The sequence below is a fragment of the Erinaceus europaeus genome, chromosome 20, assembly GCF_950295315.1.
Source record: "Erinaceus europaeus chromosome 20, mEriEur2.1, whole genome shotgun sequence".
Taxonomy (NCBI): Eukaryota; Metazoa; Chordata; class Mammalia; order Eulipotyphla; family Erinaceidae; genus Erinaceus; species Erinaceus europaeus.
In genome coordinates, this window is record NC_080181.1 from 44083133 (window position 1) to 44097081 (window position 13949).

At 45.9% G+C, this 13949-nt stretch overlaps 1 long non-coding RNA gene and 1 pseudogene across 2 annotated transcripts in view; one reads left to right on the forward strand and one right to left on the reverse strand.

Moving 5' to 3' along the window:
- The window catches only part of LOC132534924 (uncharacterized), a 30085-nt gene that overhangs the window by 13278 nt on the left and 2858 nt on the right, over window positions 1-13949 (forward strand). For both annotated transcript variants that reach the window (XR_009546684.1, XR_009546683.1), the window contains exon 2: window positions 9301-9386. This is a non-coding gene — a long non-coding RNA (uncharacterized LOC132534924). The remainder of the gene's footprint in view (window positions 1-9300; window positions 9387-13949) is intronic.
- On the reverse strand, window positions 9948-10230 carry LOC103111736 (ATP synthase subunit f, mitochondrial-like; annotated as a pseudogene).

Below are 13949 nucleotides of genomic sequence, written 5' to 3' on the forward strand. Positions count from 1 at the left end.
GCTCCTGCCTGATTGCTATGGCAAGAACTTCCAACACTATGTTGAATAGTAATGGTGATAGTGGGCAGCCCTGTCTAGTACCTGATCTGAGGGGAAATGCTTCCAGTTTTTCATCATTGAGTATGATGTTGGCTGTAGGTTTGCTATATATAGACTCTACTATCTTCAGGAATTTTCCATCTATTCCCATTTTTTGTAGTGTTTTGATCATAAAGGGATGTTGTATTTTGTCAAAGGCTTTCTCTGCCTCTATTGATATGACCATGTGGTTTTTGGTCTTGCTTTTGTTGATGTGGTGGATCACATTGATTGACTTACGTATATTAAACCAACCTTGCATGCCTGGGATAAACCCCACTTGGTCATGATGAACAATCTTTTTGATATACTGCTGTATCCGGTTGGCTAGAATTTTGTTCAATATTTTCGCATCTATGTTCATCAGAGATATTGGTCTGTAGTTTTCTTTTTTGGTTGTGTCCCTGTCTGCTTTTGGTATCAGAGTGATGTTGGCTTCATAGAAGCTGGCAGGGGAGGCGGAGCTACGAGCAGCAGATCGCTTTCTCTCCTCTCCTCTCCTCTCCCGGATCAACTAGGAATACCAAAGGAGACCACCCAGACCGAAACAAGACAGGACTAGAATGACCACAGAAACCCAGTAAATCACCCGTGAGTACAAACACGCGTGGCTGGTGACAGAGAGGAGAGAGGGGCCTAAGGAGAGACTAAGTGACTGCTAACAGTTCAACAGTTTGTCAGTGGAGACACCACCTCCAGTCTGCTCCACCAACAAGGGGACAGCTGAAGGGAGGAAAGGACTCCCCAGAGACTCACCAAGTGCAACTCTGAGTCTCCATTGCTACTACCCTCAGAATCTGGAGCAGCAACAGGGAGGGACACCAGGGTACACCAGGGTACAGAGATCTAACCGGGAAACTCAGGAGAAGACCTATACCTCGGTGGCATAGCTGAGGGGCTGTGAAAGTCTCTTTGCATAACCACTGGATTATCTCTGCCACACCCTGCTTTATCTCTTGGTCAGGAGTCAGTGATTAAGCTAAGAAGCCTATTGATAGTTTAAAAGCCCTCAGGCTCCCATAGCCTACAGGGGAAAAAAAAAAGGCTTTTACACCACTGAACTCCAACTCAGGGATTGAAAAAACTGTTAACTTATATAAAATGGTTAAAACAACAAGAAAAAATATTGGAGACTCAAACCAGGACAAGAGTCCAGCTAAAATTCCTCCAGAGGGTGAAGCACAAAACAACGAGTTCAATATCCAAACATTAGCTAAGGAAATAATAACAGGAGTGAGTAAAGAATTTGAAAAAATTGTAATCAGAAATGCAGGAACAACAAATGAGAATATGGAAGAAAATTCTAATTATCTCATGGTTATTAGAGAGCTGAAAGCTGAAATCGCTGAGCTAAGAAGGCAACTAGCTGAACAAGCTAAAACAGTATCAGAGCAGGGCAACAAAATAGATGAACTCCAGAAAGCAGTAGAGGGCAGAGAGAATAGAATCAATGAGGCTGAAGACAGAATTAGCAAGATTGAGGACGAATTAGAGACAACTAAAAAAGAAGTAAGAGATCTCAAAAAGAGATTAAGAGATGCTGAAAACAACAACAGAGTCCTATGGGATGACTTCAAAAGAAACAATATACGCATTATTGGCTTACCAGAGGAAGAAAGAGAAGGGGAGGAAGAAAGCATTCTCCAGGCCATAATAGCTGAAAATTTCTCTAGTCTAGACAACACCAAAGACATAAAGATTCAAGAAACCCAGAGGGTCCCAAACAGAATTAACCGAGACCTAAAGACACCAAGACATGTCATACTTAGATTGGAAAGGAATAAGGATAAAGAAAGGATCCTCAAGGCTGCAAGAGAAAAACAAAGAGTCACCTACAAAGGAAAACCCATAAGATTAGCAGCAGACTTCTCCATACAAACACTACAGGCCAGAAGAGAATGGCAAGATATCTATCGAGTGCTCAATGAGAAAGGCTTTCAGCCAAGAATACTATATCCTGCTAGATTGTCATTCAGACTAGATGGAAGCATCAAAACCTTCTCAGACAAGCAACAGTTGAAGGAAGCAACCATCACCAAGCCTGCCCTGAAAGAAGTTCTGAAAGGTCTCCTATAAACAGTCAGACCACCACAAATAAGATATATTTCAAAACACTCTAAAACTCTACAAGAATGGCGTTAAAATATCTTCAATCTTTGATATCAATAAATGTGAATGGCCTGAATTCACCTATTAAAAGACACAGAGTAGGAAGATGGATCAGAAAACACAACCCAACAGTATGTTGTCTACAGGAAACTCACCTAACTCAACAAGACAAACACAGACTTAAAGTGAAAGGATGGAAAACTATCATTCAAGCCAATGGCCCACAAAAAAGGGCAGGAACAGCTATTCTCATATCTGACATGATAGACTTTAAAATAGATAAGATTAAAAAAGATAGGAATGGACACTACTTAATGCTCAGAGGATCAGTCAATCAAGAGGACTTAACAATTATTAATATCTATGCGCCCAATGAGAAGCCATCTAAATACATCAAACTTCTACTGAAAGAGCTACAACAATATATTAACAGTAACACAATCATAGTAGGGGACTTCAACACCCCACTATCTCAACTTGACAGATCATCCAGGAAGAAAATCAGTAAAGACATAAGGGAGCTAAATGAAGAGATAGATAAACTAGAACTATTGGACATTTTCAGAGTCATTCATCCCAAGAAACTGGAATACACATTTTACTCAAATCCACATGGATCATTCTCAAGGATAGACCATACGTTAGGCCACAAAGACAGCATCAGCCTATTCAAGAGCACTGAAATCATCCCAAGCATCTTCTCAGACCACAGTGGAATTAAACTAACATTTAACAATCAACAAAAGATTAGTAACAGTGCCAAAATGTGGAAGCTCAACAGTACACTTCTTAACAACTTCTGGGTCAAAGAGGAAATCAAGGAAGAAATCAAAATGTTTCAAGAGTTCAATGAAAATGAAGACACAAGCTATCAAAATATTTGGGACACAGCTAAAGCAGTCCTAAGAGGGAAGTTCATAGCTATAGAAGCACACATTAGGAAACAAGAAAAGGCACAAATAAACAGCCTGATTGCACATCTTAAAGACCTAGAAGAAGAACAACAAAGGAATCCTAAAGCAACCAGAAGGACAGAAATCACTAAAGTTAGGGCAGAAATAAATAACATTGAGAATAGGAAAACCATACAAAAGATCAATGAAAGTAAATGTTGGTTCTTCGAAAGAGTAAACAAAATCGACAAACCTTTAGCCAGACTCACAAAACAAAAAAGGGAGAAGACCCAAATAAATCGGATAGTAAATGAAAGAGGAGAAATCACAACAGACACTGCAGAAATTCAACATATCATGCGAGGCTTCTATGAACAACTATATGCCACCAAGCTAGAGAACCTGGAAGAAATGAATGATTTCCTAGATACCTACCAACTTCCAAAACTAAGTAAAGAGGAAGTGGATAACATGAACAGGCCCATCACAGCTAATGAAATTGAAACAGTTATCAAAAATCTTCCCAAAAATAAAATTCCTGGACCAGATGGTTTTACAAATGAATTCTACAAAACTTTCAAAGAAGAACTAATACCTCTACTTTTAAAAGTCTTCCAGAAGATTGAAGACACTGGAATACTCCCTGCAAGCTTCTATGAAGCCAACATCACCGACGTCTGAGTCTGGGGCCCTCCAGGCCTCCCCGGAGTGAAGCGCCTGTAGTGGCGGAGGCGGGGGCGGACCCCAGGACGTGGAGCCGGAGTGAAGCCGGGGCGGTGTCCGCTGCCCATTTATTCTATTTTTATAGCGGGTGAGAAACAGAAAGAGGTGAAGAGAGACAAAGAAGAGAGACACCTGCAACACTGCTCCACAGTTTGTGAAGCATCCCCCCTGCAGGTGGGAACTGGGAGCTTGAACCGAGGTTTTTACTGATGGTAAAATGTGTATGCTCTACTGGGCATATCATGGCCCTGTTCCAGTTCAGAACTCTTTCTCTCTCTCTCTCTCATAATAAATCTTTTTTTAAAAATTTTATTTATTTATTCCCTTTTGTTGCCCTTGTTGTTTTATTGTTGTTGTTATTATTGTTGTTGTCGTTGTTGGATAGGACAGAGAGAAACGGAGAGAGGAGGGGAAGACAGAGAGGAGGAGAGAAAGATAGACACCTGCAGACCTGCTTCACCGCCTGTGAAGCGACTCCCCTGCAGGTGGGGAGCCGGGGTTGGAACCGGGATCCTTATGCCGGTCCTTGTGCTTTGCGCCACCTGAGCTTAACCCGCTGCACTACAGCCCGACTCCCTATAATAAATCTTTTAAATTTTTTAATTATCTTTATTTGTTTATTGGATAGAGACAGTCAGGAATTGAGAGGGGAGGTGGAGATAGAGAGATAGAGAGGCATATGCAACAGTGCTTCACCACTTGCAAAGCTTTCCCTCTGCAGGTGGAGGGAGACCAGGGCTTGAACCTGGGTCCTTGTGCACTGTAACGTGTTCTCAACCTGGTGTGCTACCACCTGGCCCCTAAATATTTTTTTTAAAGAATTTATTTATTTATTCATGAGAAAGGTAGGAGGAGAGAGAGAAAGAACCAGACATCACTCTGGTACATGTACTGTCGGGGAGTGAACTCAGGACCTTATAGTTGAGAATCCAATATTTTATCCATTGCACCACCTTCCAGACCACCCTAAATATATATATATATATATTTTTTTTTAAGCCTAAAAAGCTCTTTACTTCACCTGCTATCTACTTCAATCAGTCTGGAGCTCAAGCCGGAAGTACAAGAGGCCCAAGGACACAATTTGCAAATCATTAACCTAAAAAATGTACAAAGCAACACATTCATCATCACCTAGGAAAACCCCATGGTTTGTGTCCCTACTGGTCTGCCCAGGGAAAAGACCTTCATTGAGTCTGAGGCAGGGGCTCTTAGGGCTGAAATTCTCTTTCTCTCTCTCCTCCTACCTTACTCATGAATAAATAAATAAATTCTTTAAAAAAATATTTAGGGGCCAGGTGGTGGCACACCAGGTTGAGAACACGTTACAGTGCACAAGGACCCAGGTTCAAGCCCTGGTCCCCACCTGCAACCACTGTGGCAACCACAGCAGGCCATGGGCAGTTGTGTAGGTTGCACATTATTCAAAGACTCCTGGCTCAGAAGGTAGGTGGATTCTGAGATCAGGTATACACCCTGCTTTCTGGACAGGCCCTGGGTTGGTTAGTTAGTTGCTATCAGGGTTATCAGGTTCAGTACTCGCATGATGAATCCACTACTCCTGGCAGCTTTTTTTCCTCTTTTCCCTTTCTTTGATAAGTCAGAGAGAAATTAAGAGGGGAGGAAAAGACAGAGAGAGAGAGAGAGAGAGAGAGAGTATGAGAGACCTGAAACACTGCTTCAGTACTCGTGAAACTTTCCCCCTGCAGGTGAGGACCTGGGGCTCGAACCTGAGTCCTTGGGCATGGTAACATGTGTGCTCATCCAGTGCACCACTGACAGTCCCGTTCTTCGAACACATAGTCCAACCATGGCCTTATGGTCCTATGAGTAGGATAAAATTCCACAGTGGCTCCCCCACCTTTCTTCCTTCTTCTCCTTTATTTTATTTTATTTTATTTTTTTAATTATCTTTATTTACTTATTGGAAAAAAAGACTCCTGCAGCACTGCTTCATTGCTCATGAAGTTTTCTCTTGCAGGTGGGGACCGGGGACTCGAACCTGGGTCTTTGCACATTGTAACATGTGCGCTCAATCAGGTGCACCACCACCCGGCCTCTTCTTTCTTCTGAGAGAGAGAGAGAGAGAGAGAGAGAGAGAGGAGGACCAGAGTGTCTCTCTGACAGATGTGATTGTGATGCTGGTGATCAAACCCAGGTCCTCAGGCTTGTTGGTCTAAGACTCCACCACTGCTCCACCTTCAGGCCACTCGCCTTGCCTTTCTGTGCTCTATCTCTACCCTTACTGGGTCTCTTGGTGAGACCCCTAGTTTTGAACAGGTGGGTTCCAAGGCCTCAGACACACACAATTTCACCACTCCTCAGCCTTATAACTTATTTATTTATTAATTTTTGTTATTTTATTTAATTTATTTAAGATAGACACAGGGAGAAACTGAGGGGGGAAGGGGGAGATACAGAGGGAGAGACACCTACAGCACTGTTTCACCACTCGTAAAGCTTCCCCCCTGCATGTGGGACCAGGGGTTTGAACCCAGGTCCTTGTGCATGGTAATGTGTGAACTCAACCAGTTGTGTCACCATCCATACCTTATCATTTAAGTATTTATTTATTTACTTATTTTAGAGGCAGAGAAGGACATAAATAGAGAGACAGACAGACACCTTGGCACTGAAACTTTCTTCAGTGTGGTGGGGCCAGGTTTGAGCCTGGGTCATATACAGCAGCACACTATCCAAGTGACTTATTTCATTAGCCCTCTTCTTCATTTTTAAAAATCCCACCCCGGGAGTCGGGCTGTAGCACAGCGGGTTAAGCGCAGGAGGCACAAAGCACAAGGACCGGCATAAGGATCCGGGTTCGAACCCTGGCTCCCCACCTGCAAGGGAGTCGCTTCACAGGCGGTGAAGCAGGTCTGCAGGTGTCTATCTTTCTCTCCTCCTCTCTGTCTTCCCCATCTCTCTCCATTTCTCTCTGTCCTATCCAACAACGACAACAACAATAATAACTACAACAATAAAACAACAAGGGCAACAAAAAGGGAATAAATAAATAAAAATAAATATAAAAAAAAATCCCACCCCATCTTCAAGGGTTGGGGAGATTTACAAATGGTGAAGCAGTGCTGCAGGTGTCTCTTTCTCCACTTCTCTTTCTCTTCCTCCCCTCTCAATTTCTCTCTGTCTCTATCAAGAACAACAACAACAAAAAACCCTAAAATTACTTAATTCAAAAGTAAAATTTCTGGGGACCAGGCAGTGGCACACCTGGTTAAGTGCATATAGTATAGTGCACATGGACCTGGGTTCAAGTTCCTATTCCCTACCTGTGTGTGTGGGGGGAAGTTTCACCAGCCATGAAGCAGGTCTACAGGTGTCCCTCTGCCTCTCTCCCTATCTCCCCCTCTCCTCTCAGTTTCTATCTATCCAATAATAAACAAATAAAAAGATTAAAAAGGTAAAAATTCACACACACACACACACACACACACACACACACACACACACACACATCCACACACACATATATATGAGAGAGAGATAGAAATACCACAGCATCAGAGCTTCCCCTATGTGGCACCCTTGGGTTTGAACCTCCACTGTCCTCAGGGCAAGGCACACAGCCAAGAGCTATCTCCCAGTCCTTGAGTGTAGTTCTGACTTAGGGGTGGGGTGCCCTGGGTGGAGGCCTTAGTATACAGACCTATGAGCTCCCCCATCCCACATGGGGAAGAAGTGACCTGGTATCCTCATATGCTGCCTTATGCATGTAGTGTGGTGGTGGTGGTGGTGGTGGTGGTGTGTGTGTGTACAGTCTTCCTTAACCCAGCAGCTGAGAAGCTGGTCAAGGACCCTGAGACCCTTGGAGGCTGTGGGAGGGGCCCCCAATTCCTCCATCAAGGCGTCCTTCTCATGCACTTGGTGTCCCCAAAGGGCTTCACTGACTGAATCCATTCTCCCCAACCCACATCTCTATCCTCCCCCCACCTGCCATGTGTTACTGCCCTGGTGACAAAGGGGAGGTGACAACAACAGCACAGTGGCCGCAGGATCATGTCTCCCCCAGCCCCTGGGTCCCTGACCCATGTGGAGGGGATGGCACACATTGTCTGGGGGCGTGGAGGATCCATCCCTGGTTATTTTTAGTGACTTGTTCTGACTGAGTGAAAAACCTGAAAGCTCGTGTTGATCACCGTCCTTATTTTAGTGTCGCAGATGCTCAGCTATAATTAGACGCTTGTTTCTGGGTGATTCTGCCAGGCCTGTGAGAAGCTACCTTACCCGATGGCAGAGCTCCACCGCAGAAGAACCCAACAGGGGCTCCTCTGTCTCCCCACTCTTTACCCTTAAGGACTAATAGCTGTTGTGAGAGGAGAAAAGAAGAGAAAGGGAAAAAAAAAAAAAGACACTACTCTTCACGTCTCTCAAGCTAATATTAGCCTGAGCAGAAATGAGAGGTTTGGGCCTTCTCTCCTCCCAGCCTGGTGACAACCAGGAATTAGCCACTGCTGCCTACTTCCTCTTCAGAGGGGGTCCTTGGGCCCCCAGCCAAGCCCCGTTCTCTCAGAAGCACCACACACACACACACACACACACACACACACACACACACACACACACACACACACACACGCCTGTGCGCACACACACACTGCCCCCACACTTTCTTTCGCACTCATGATTATTTCACCTGGCCATTGCTGTAGTTATCTGTGAGGCCCTGGGACCAAGGTCTGTCCCCTTTCTGGGACTGGTTAGTGTCACAGGGAAGGGGCAGGGATGGGGCTCTCTGTTCGCTGTGCTATCCGCAGTGCCTAGGACCAGGACAAGGGCAAAACAGAAGAGCCTATGGGAAGCACCCCCCTCCGCCAGGAGATGGATGTTTAAGGGCCTCCCACTCCCTGCTTTCAGCTATCTGCAGGGTTTATTCTTAGGGGGAAGGCCTCCAGGACTGGGGGTCCCCCAACCATCCAACCTCCCTGGTATTCACATCTTGATGCAGAAACCCCCACTGGAAGAACATGGTGGAAGCAGTGGTGGAGGTGACGGCAGAAGTGATGTCGGAAGTAATGGCGGAAAAGACTAGCTCATAAAATCCACCCCAGCCTTAGCTGAGATTTCTCTCTCTCTCTCTGACTCTGTCTTTGTTCCTCTCTGTGTCTGTCACTCCCCCTCCCCCAGCCACCCTGCTTTGCTCTGGGAGAGTTGTGCTGTGATTTATTTATTTTTTTGGAGGGGGCCAAGGTCTCATTCATGTGCAGTTCTACTGTTCCTGGCTGACAGCTACTTCCTCTTCTTCTCCATCATCATCAACTCCTCCTACTCATCCTCTTCTTCTGTTCCTTTTTTTTTTCTCTTCCTTCTTTTAATATGTATTTATTTATTAATATTAAGAGAGAGAAGGAGAGAGAACCAGAAAATCTGGTACATAGAATTCCAGGGATCAAACTCAGGACATCACACTTGATAAGTCACTGCTTTTTTACCACTTTACCTTCCAGCCACCTGACTGACTTCTTCATACCTCTTATTTCAGAGGAGAAATATCACTCCCTCATCACGAAGCTGCCCAGGGTGCTGTGGTGCTCACATGTGACCGGGAGCTTAAACCCAGGCCTTCAGGTATGGTTAAGCCCTAAGCTCTACATAGTGAGCTCTTTCCCAGTCTCTTCCAGCAGTGTTCTGGAGAAGCTGAGTAATCAGGGACTGACAAGCCCCCCTCCCCCGCCTCCCGCCCTCCCCATGCATAACGTCCAGGAGCCCTGTGAGTGAGCTGGACAGCAGATCTGGCTACCTTGCAAGCATCAAGGTTGTCAAAGTCCAGAGCTTGTCTATCTGAGAGGTGAGAATTAGGCTCTCACTGGTGTGTCAGCCTACATTTCTCTTGTTGAAGTGAGAGCAAGCATGTTTCCAAGTGTCCAGAAGTGTTTTCCTTTCCTACGAGGTCTTTCTTTCTTTCTTTCTTTTTCTTTCTTTCTTTCTTTCTTTCTTTCTTTCTTTCTTTCTTTTTCTTTCTCTTTTTCCCTTCCTTCCTTCCTTCCTTCCTCCCTCTCTCCCTCCCCCCACCTTGAACCAGTCACCTTTAATTGAGTGTTAATCTCATCCAGGATAGAAAAGGGTTTCTTCCAGGGTGCAGAGTGATGGCCCGTCAGGAATGTAGTGCTTCCTCCACACCAGGCCTCTTCAGTGGTACTTCCGTCATCGCTCGTGCCTGAGCTCCTTGTTAAGAGTGGCAGTAGTTGAACAGCATGTAAGCGGCCAGCACCATTGACACCCCAGCCATGCTGCCTGTCTTCACATTGATGTACTTGTGTAGTAATGGTAGTAACCTCTTTGAAATGCCCTGCAATGCCTTTTGGGGTGAAATCACGCATCCATATCCAGCTTGGCAGTTCCCCTAGTTTCACATCCAAGAACCTCTTCTCCTTCAGTGGTGCAGTTGACGCCATCTTGGAGTCCTGGGTGTCCGCTGACTATGAGGGTTTTCTACCCTTCACCCATTTTCTGATTCAGTTGAAGGGATTTAATAATTTGCTTAATATTATTTTGTAAAGATGAAGTCTTTTAATTAATTCATTCATTTTGGATAGAGACAGAGAAAAGGATAAGAGAGAGTCAGAGAGGTAGAGAAAGACATCTGCAGCACTGCGTCACCACTCATGAAGCTTCCTCCCTCCCCCGTAGCTGGTTATTGGGGGCTTGAACCCAGGTCCTTGTGCATGGTAACGTGTGCACTACCAGGTGCACCACCTCTGGAAATATCTCCTCTTAATGATTTTTAAAAATTATCTTTATTTGTCTATTTAATAGAGACAGCCAGAAATTGAGAGGGAAGGGGGTGATAGAGAAGAGGGAGAGACAGAGAGACACCTGCAGCCCTGCTTCACCACTTGTGAAGCTTTCTGCCTGCAGCTGGGGACCAGGGCTCAAACCTGGGTCCTTGTGCACTATAACATGTGTGCTCAACCAGGTGTGCCACCACCCAGCCCCTCCTCTTACTGATTTATAGCAGCCATGAGTCTGTGGCATGCATCTCAGATGTTGTCAGGTACACAAGAGCCTCATACCAGAGACACAAATCCACCTTTTTGTTTGTTTGTGTTTCTCTGTTTGTGACTGTGTAATCATCCCATTTTAGGGTCATGCCACCACTTCCATCTCTGTTTAACATTTGCTTTTTGCTTGAATCCGGATGTTTTCTGAGAGAAGCAGAAATATTTAGTTCTTCCTGGGTAGGATAAATCCCTGCTGTTATTTATGGCCTCAGGGTTTTGTAACAAAATCAAAGAGTCACTCTCCTCCAAGATTATAATTTTTCACCCTCATTTTCCTCTATATTCTAATATTTTTATGGTTTCTGTCTTTTTTTTTTTTTCATTTAAAATCTTTCCTCCATCTGGATCCTGCTGGGGTTTATTTTCAAGGAGACACAAACGGTAATTGGGGCTTTGCTTTTTGTGTTTCATTTTTTTTTTCCAGATGGCTGTTATGTTGTCCCAATACTGTGAATAGGGTAACCCACCTCTCCCTATAGCTTGGGGTGTTCCCTTTCCCACAGTTAGATTCCTGTGTATCTCTGTGCTGTGACTGTCCCCCTTGACCCCTTCTACCTCAGGACCAGTTGGGCAGAGCAGTGAGAGCCACCCCTACTCCCAGGTCCTGCAGCCCTCCCCAAAACTCCTCCATGTGTTAGATTGGCCCCTGACTCCCAGAGCGTTGATAAGACACCAGGGTGGATCAGTGTGTCTCCATAAAATGGTCCCCAAGATAGGAAAGCCACCACCTAGAAAGGCGGGTGTCTCAGTGTAGCACAGAGAACGTTTTAAGTTTGAATCCGGTACCCTGTGTGTTGCTCTGGTTCTCTCTAATCAATAGACTTTTTTTTTTTAAAATTTTTAGAAAGATGTTGAAGCGGGGTGGTGGAGCACCTGGTTGAGGTCATACATTCACATTACAGTGCACAAGGACCCAAGTTCAAGCCCCAGGTCCCCAACTGCAGGGGGGAGAAGCTTCAAGAGTGCTACAGGTGTCTCTGCCTCCCTATCTCCTCTTCCATCTCAATTTCTCTCTGTTGCTATGCAAAATAAACAAATAAATTATATACATATATGTATATATTGTATCTGACCCACAGTTTTGCCATCTGTGGTCAAGTCACTGTGTCCCCAAGTGGAACTGTGCCTTAAACTCACCACCTCCCCACACCCCTCCCCCCCTCACCAATCACAAGGGTGACAGTTCCAGAGAAGGGAACCAAGGCCAACTCTGAGGTGCCGGGCAATGAGAGGAATGGACCAGGGGCAGTGTGCTGCCACAGGCTGGGAGACTCACAGCCCTTAAGCCCAAGCTTCCTGCCTCTATCCTATCCTTCCCCACTGGGGCCTGCCTACATTGCAGCTTGCTGGGATGACTCTGAGATGACAACAGTCAGACAGACAGGGTACCCCCATGGATGGTGGGCACTGTGGCACCCAGCAAGCCACACCTCAGTCTGGGGAAGCATCTTTGGCATTGAGTACTGAGCAGGAGTGGAAAGTACCTAGAAACCGGGCAGGGCAGGCATATGCTAAAGTCCTGAGGCTGGAGGCAGGTGATGGTGCTGGAACCTGGATGCACCATAGAACATCTGTGGGGGGGGGGTGGTGGTGGTGGAGGCAGTCTGACCCATGACGCTCAGAGAGGGGGCCAGCAGGGGATGTGCAGCCCAGGGCAGGCACAAGACGGGCGGTGCTGTCCATGAACTTGAGCGGGCTTCACCTCCTTTATTGTTGGGCTGGGGTTGCAAGTACTGGTTTCACTCTGAGACTCAGTGTTCTCGGCTTACAAAACAGGGGACGTAGCAGTCCCTGACAACATCGAGGGGTGTCCCCCAGACACACGAGGCCTCAGATCATTGAGCTACGGGATGGGTGTCTGTGGAGTTGGGCCCACCCACCAGCTAAGACAGACAGGCAGACACACACACACACACACACACACACACACACCTCTTTTGGAATAGGGATAGCTTGTTCATTTAACCATCAGAGCCACGCCCAGCACACGCTTTTGTCTCCATCACAGAGGTCCTGCACCTCGAAGATTTGGGTCACGTGTCAAATTGCACCTGTTACCCCATCCCTTGGGGCCCCCCTCCCCCCCACCCAGAGGTGGTAACCCGCACAAACAACCAGGTCCTGGAGAAACTAGGGTCTTGACACTTCCCTGCGGGAGAGCCCATCAGCCTCCAGCTGGGGCCCAGCGCTAAGTGACCAGTCAGTCCCCAACCCCCTCCCTCACCACCCCACCCCTCATCGCTCTGCCCCAACCCCTCCTGCAGCCACGTGGGTGGGGGGCTCTCATTTAAAAGGCCAGGAAGTGGTCTCTTCTCACCCCAGGCAGCCAAATTGTTTCAGCTGCATGGATGTATTTCAGAATTAGACCAAATAAACACTTGAATCTAAGAAAAGAAAAGGAAAAATTAAGCGGGTCCTTTGAGAAAGAGAGAAGAAAGGCTTTTCTGGAGAGCAAGGCCTAACTTTCCATAGCTCTGGGGTGGGACTAGGCTTGCTTTGATTTTCTTTTTTACATTTTTTAAATTATTTTTTTATTATCTTTATTTATTGGATAGAGACAGCCAGAAATCAAGATAGATAGATAGATAGAGAGAGACAGAGAGACACCTACAGCAGTGCTTCACCACTCGCAAGCTTTCCCCTTGCAGGTGGGTCCCGGGGGCTTGAACCAAGGTCCTTGCGCATTGTAATACCTGCGCTCAACCGGGGCGCCACCACCCACCTCCCTTTTTATTTTTTTAAAAATATTTTTTTATTCATTTATTTATTGGATAGAGACAGAAATTGAGGGGGGGGGGAGATAGAGAAGGAGAAAGATAGACACCTGTGTAGACCTGCCTCATGCCTGTAAAGTGTCTCCCCTGCAGGTGGGGGACAGGGGCTTGAACCTGGGTCTTTGCGCACGGTAATGAGGGTGCTCAAGTGGGTGTGCCACCTCCTGGCCCTTTTTTCTTTCTTTCTTTCTTTTTTTTTCATCCATTTTTAAAATTTATGATTAATAGTGGGTTACAAGGCTGTAACTTTTTGTTGTTTTGTTAGATACAGAAAAAGAGACAGTGAAATAGACCACAGCACTGAACCTACCTTCAGTGCCGTGGGGGCCGAGCTCAAACCTGGGTCATGCATGTGG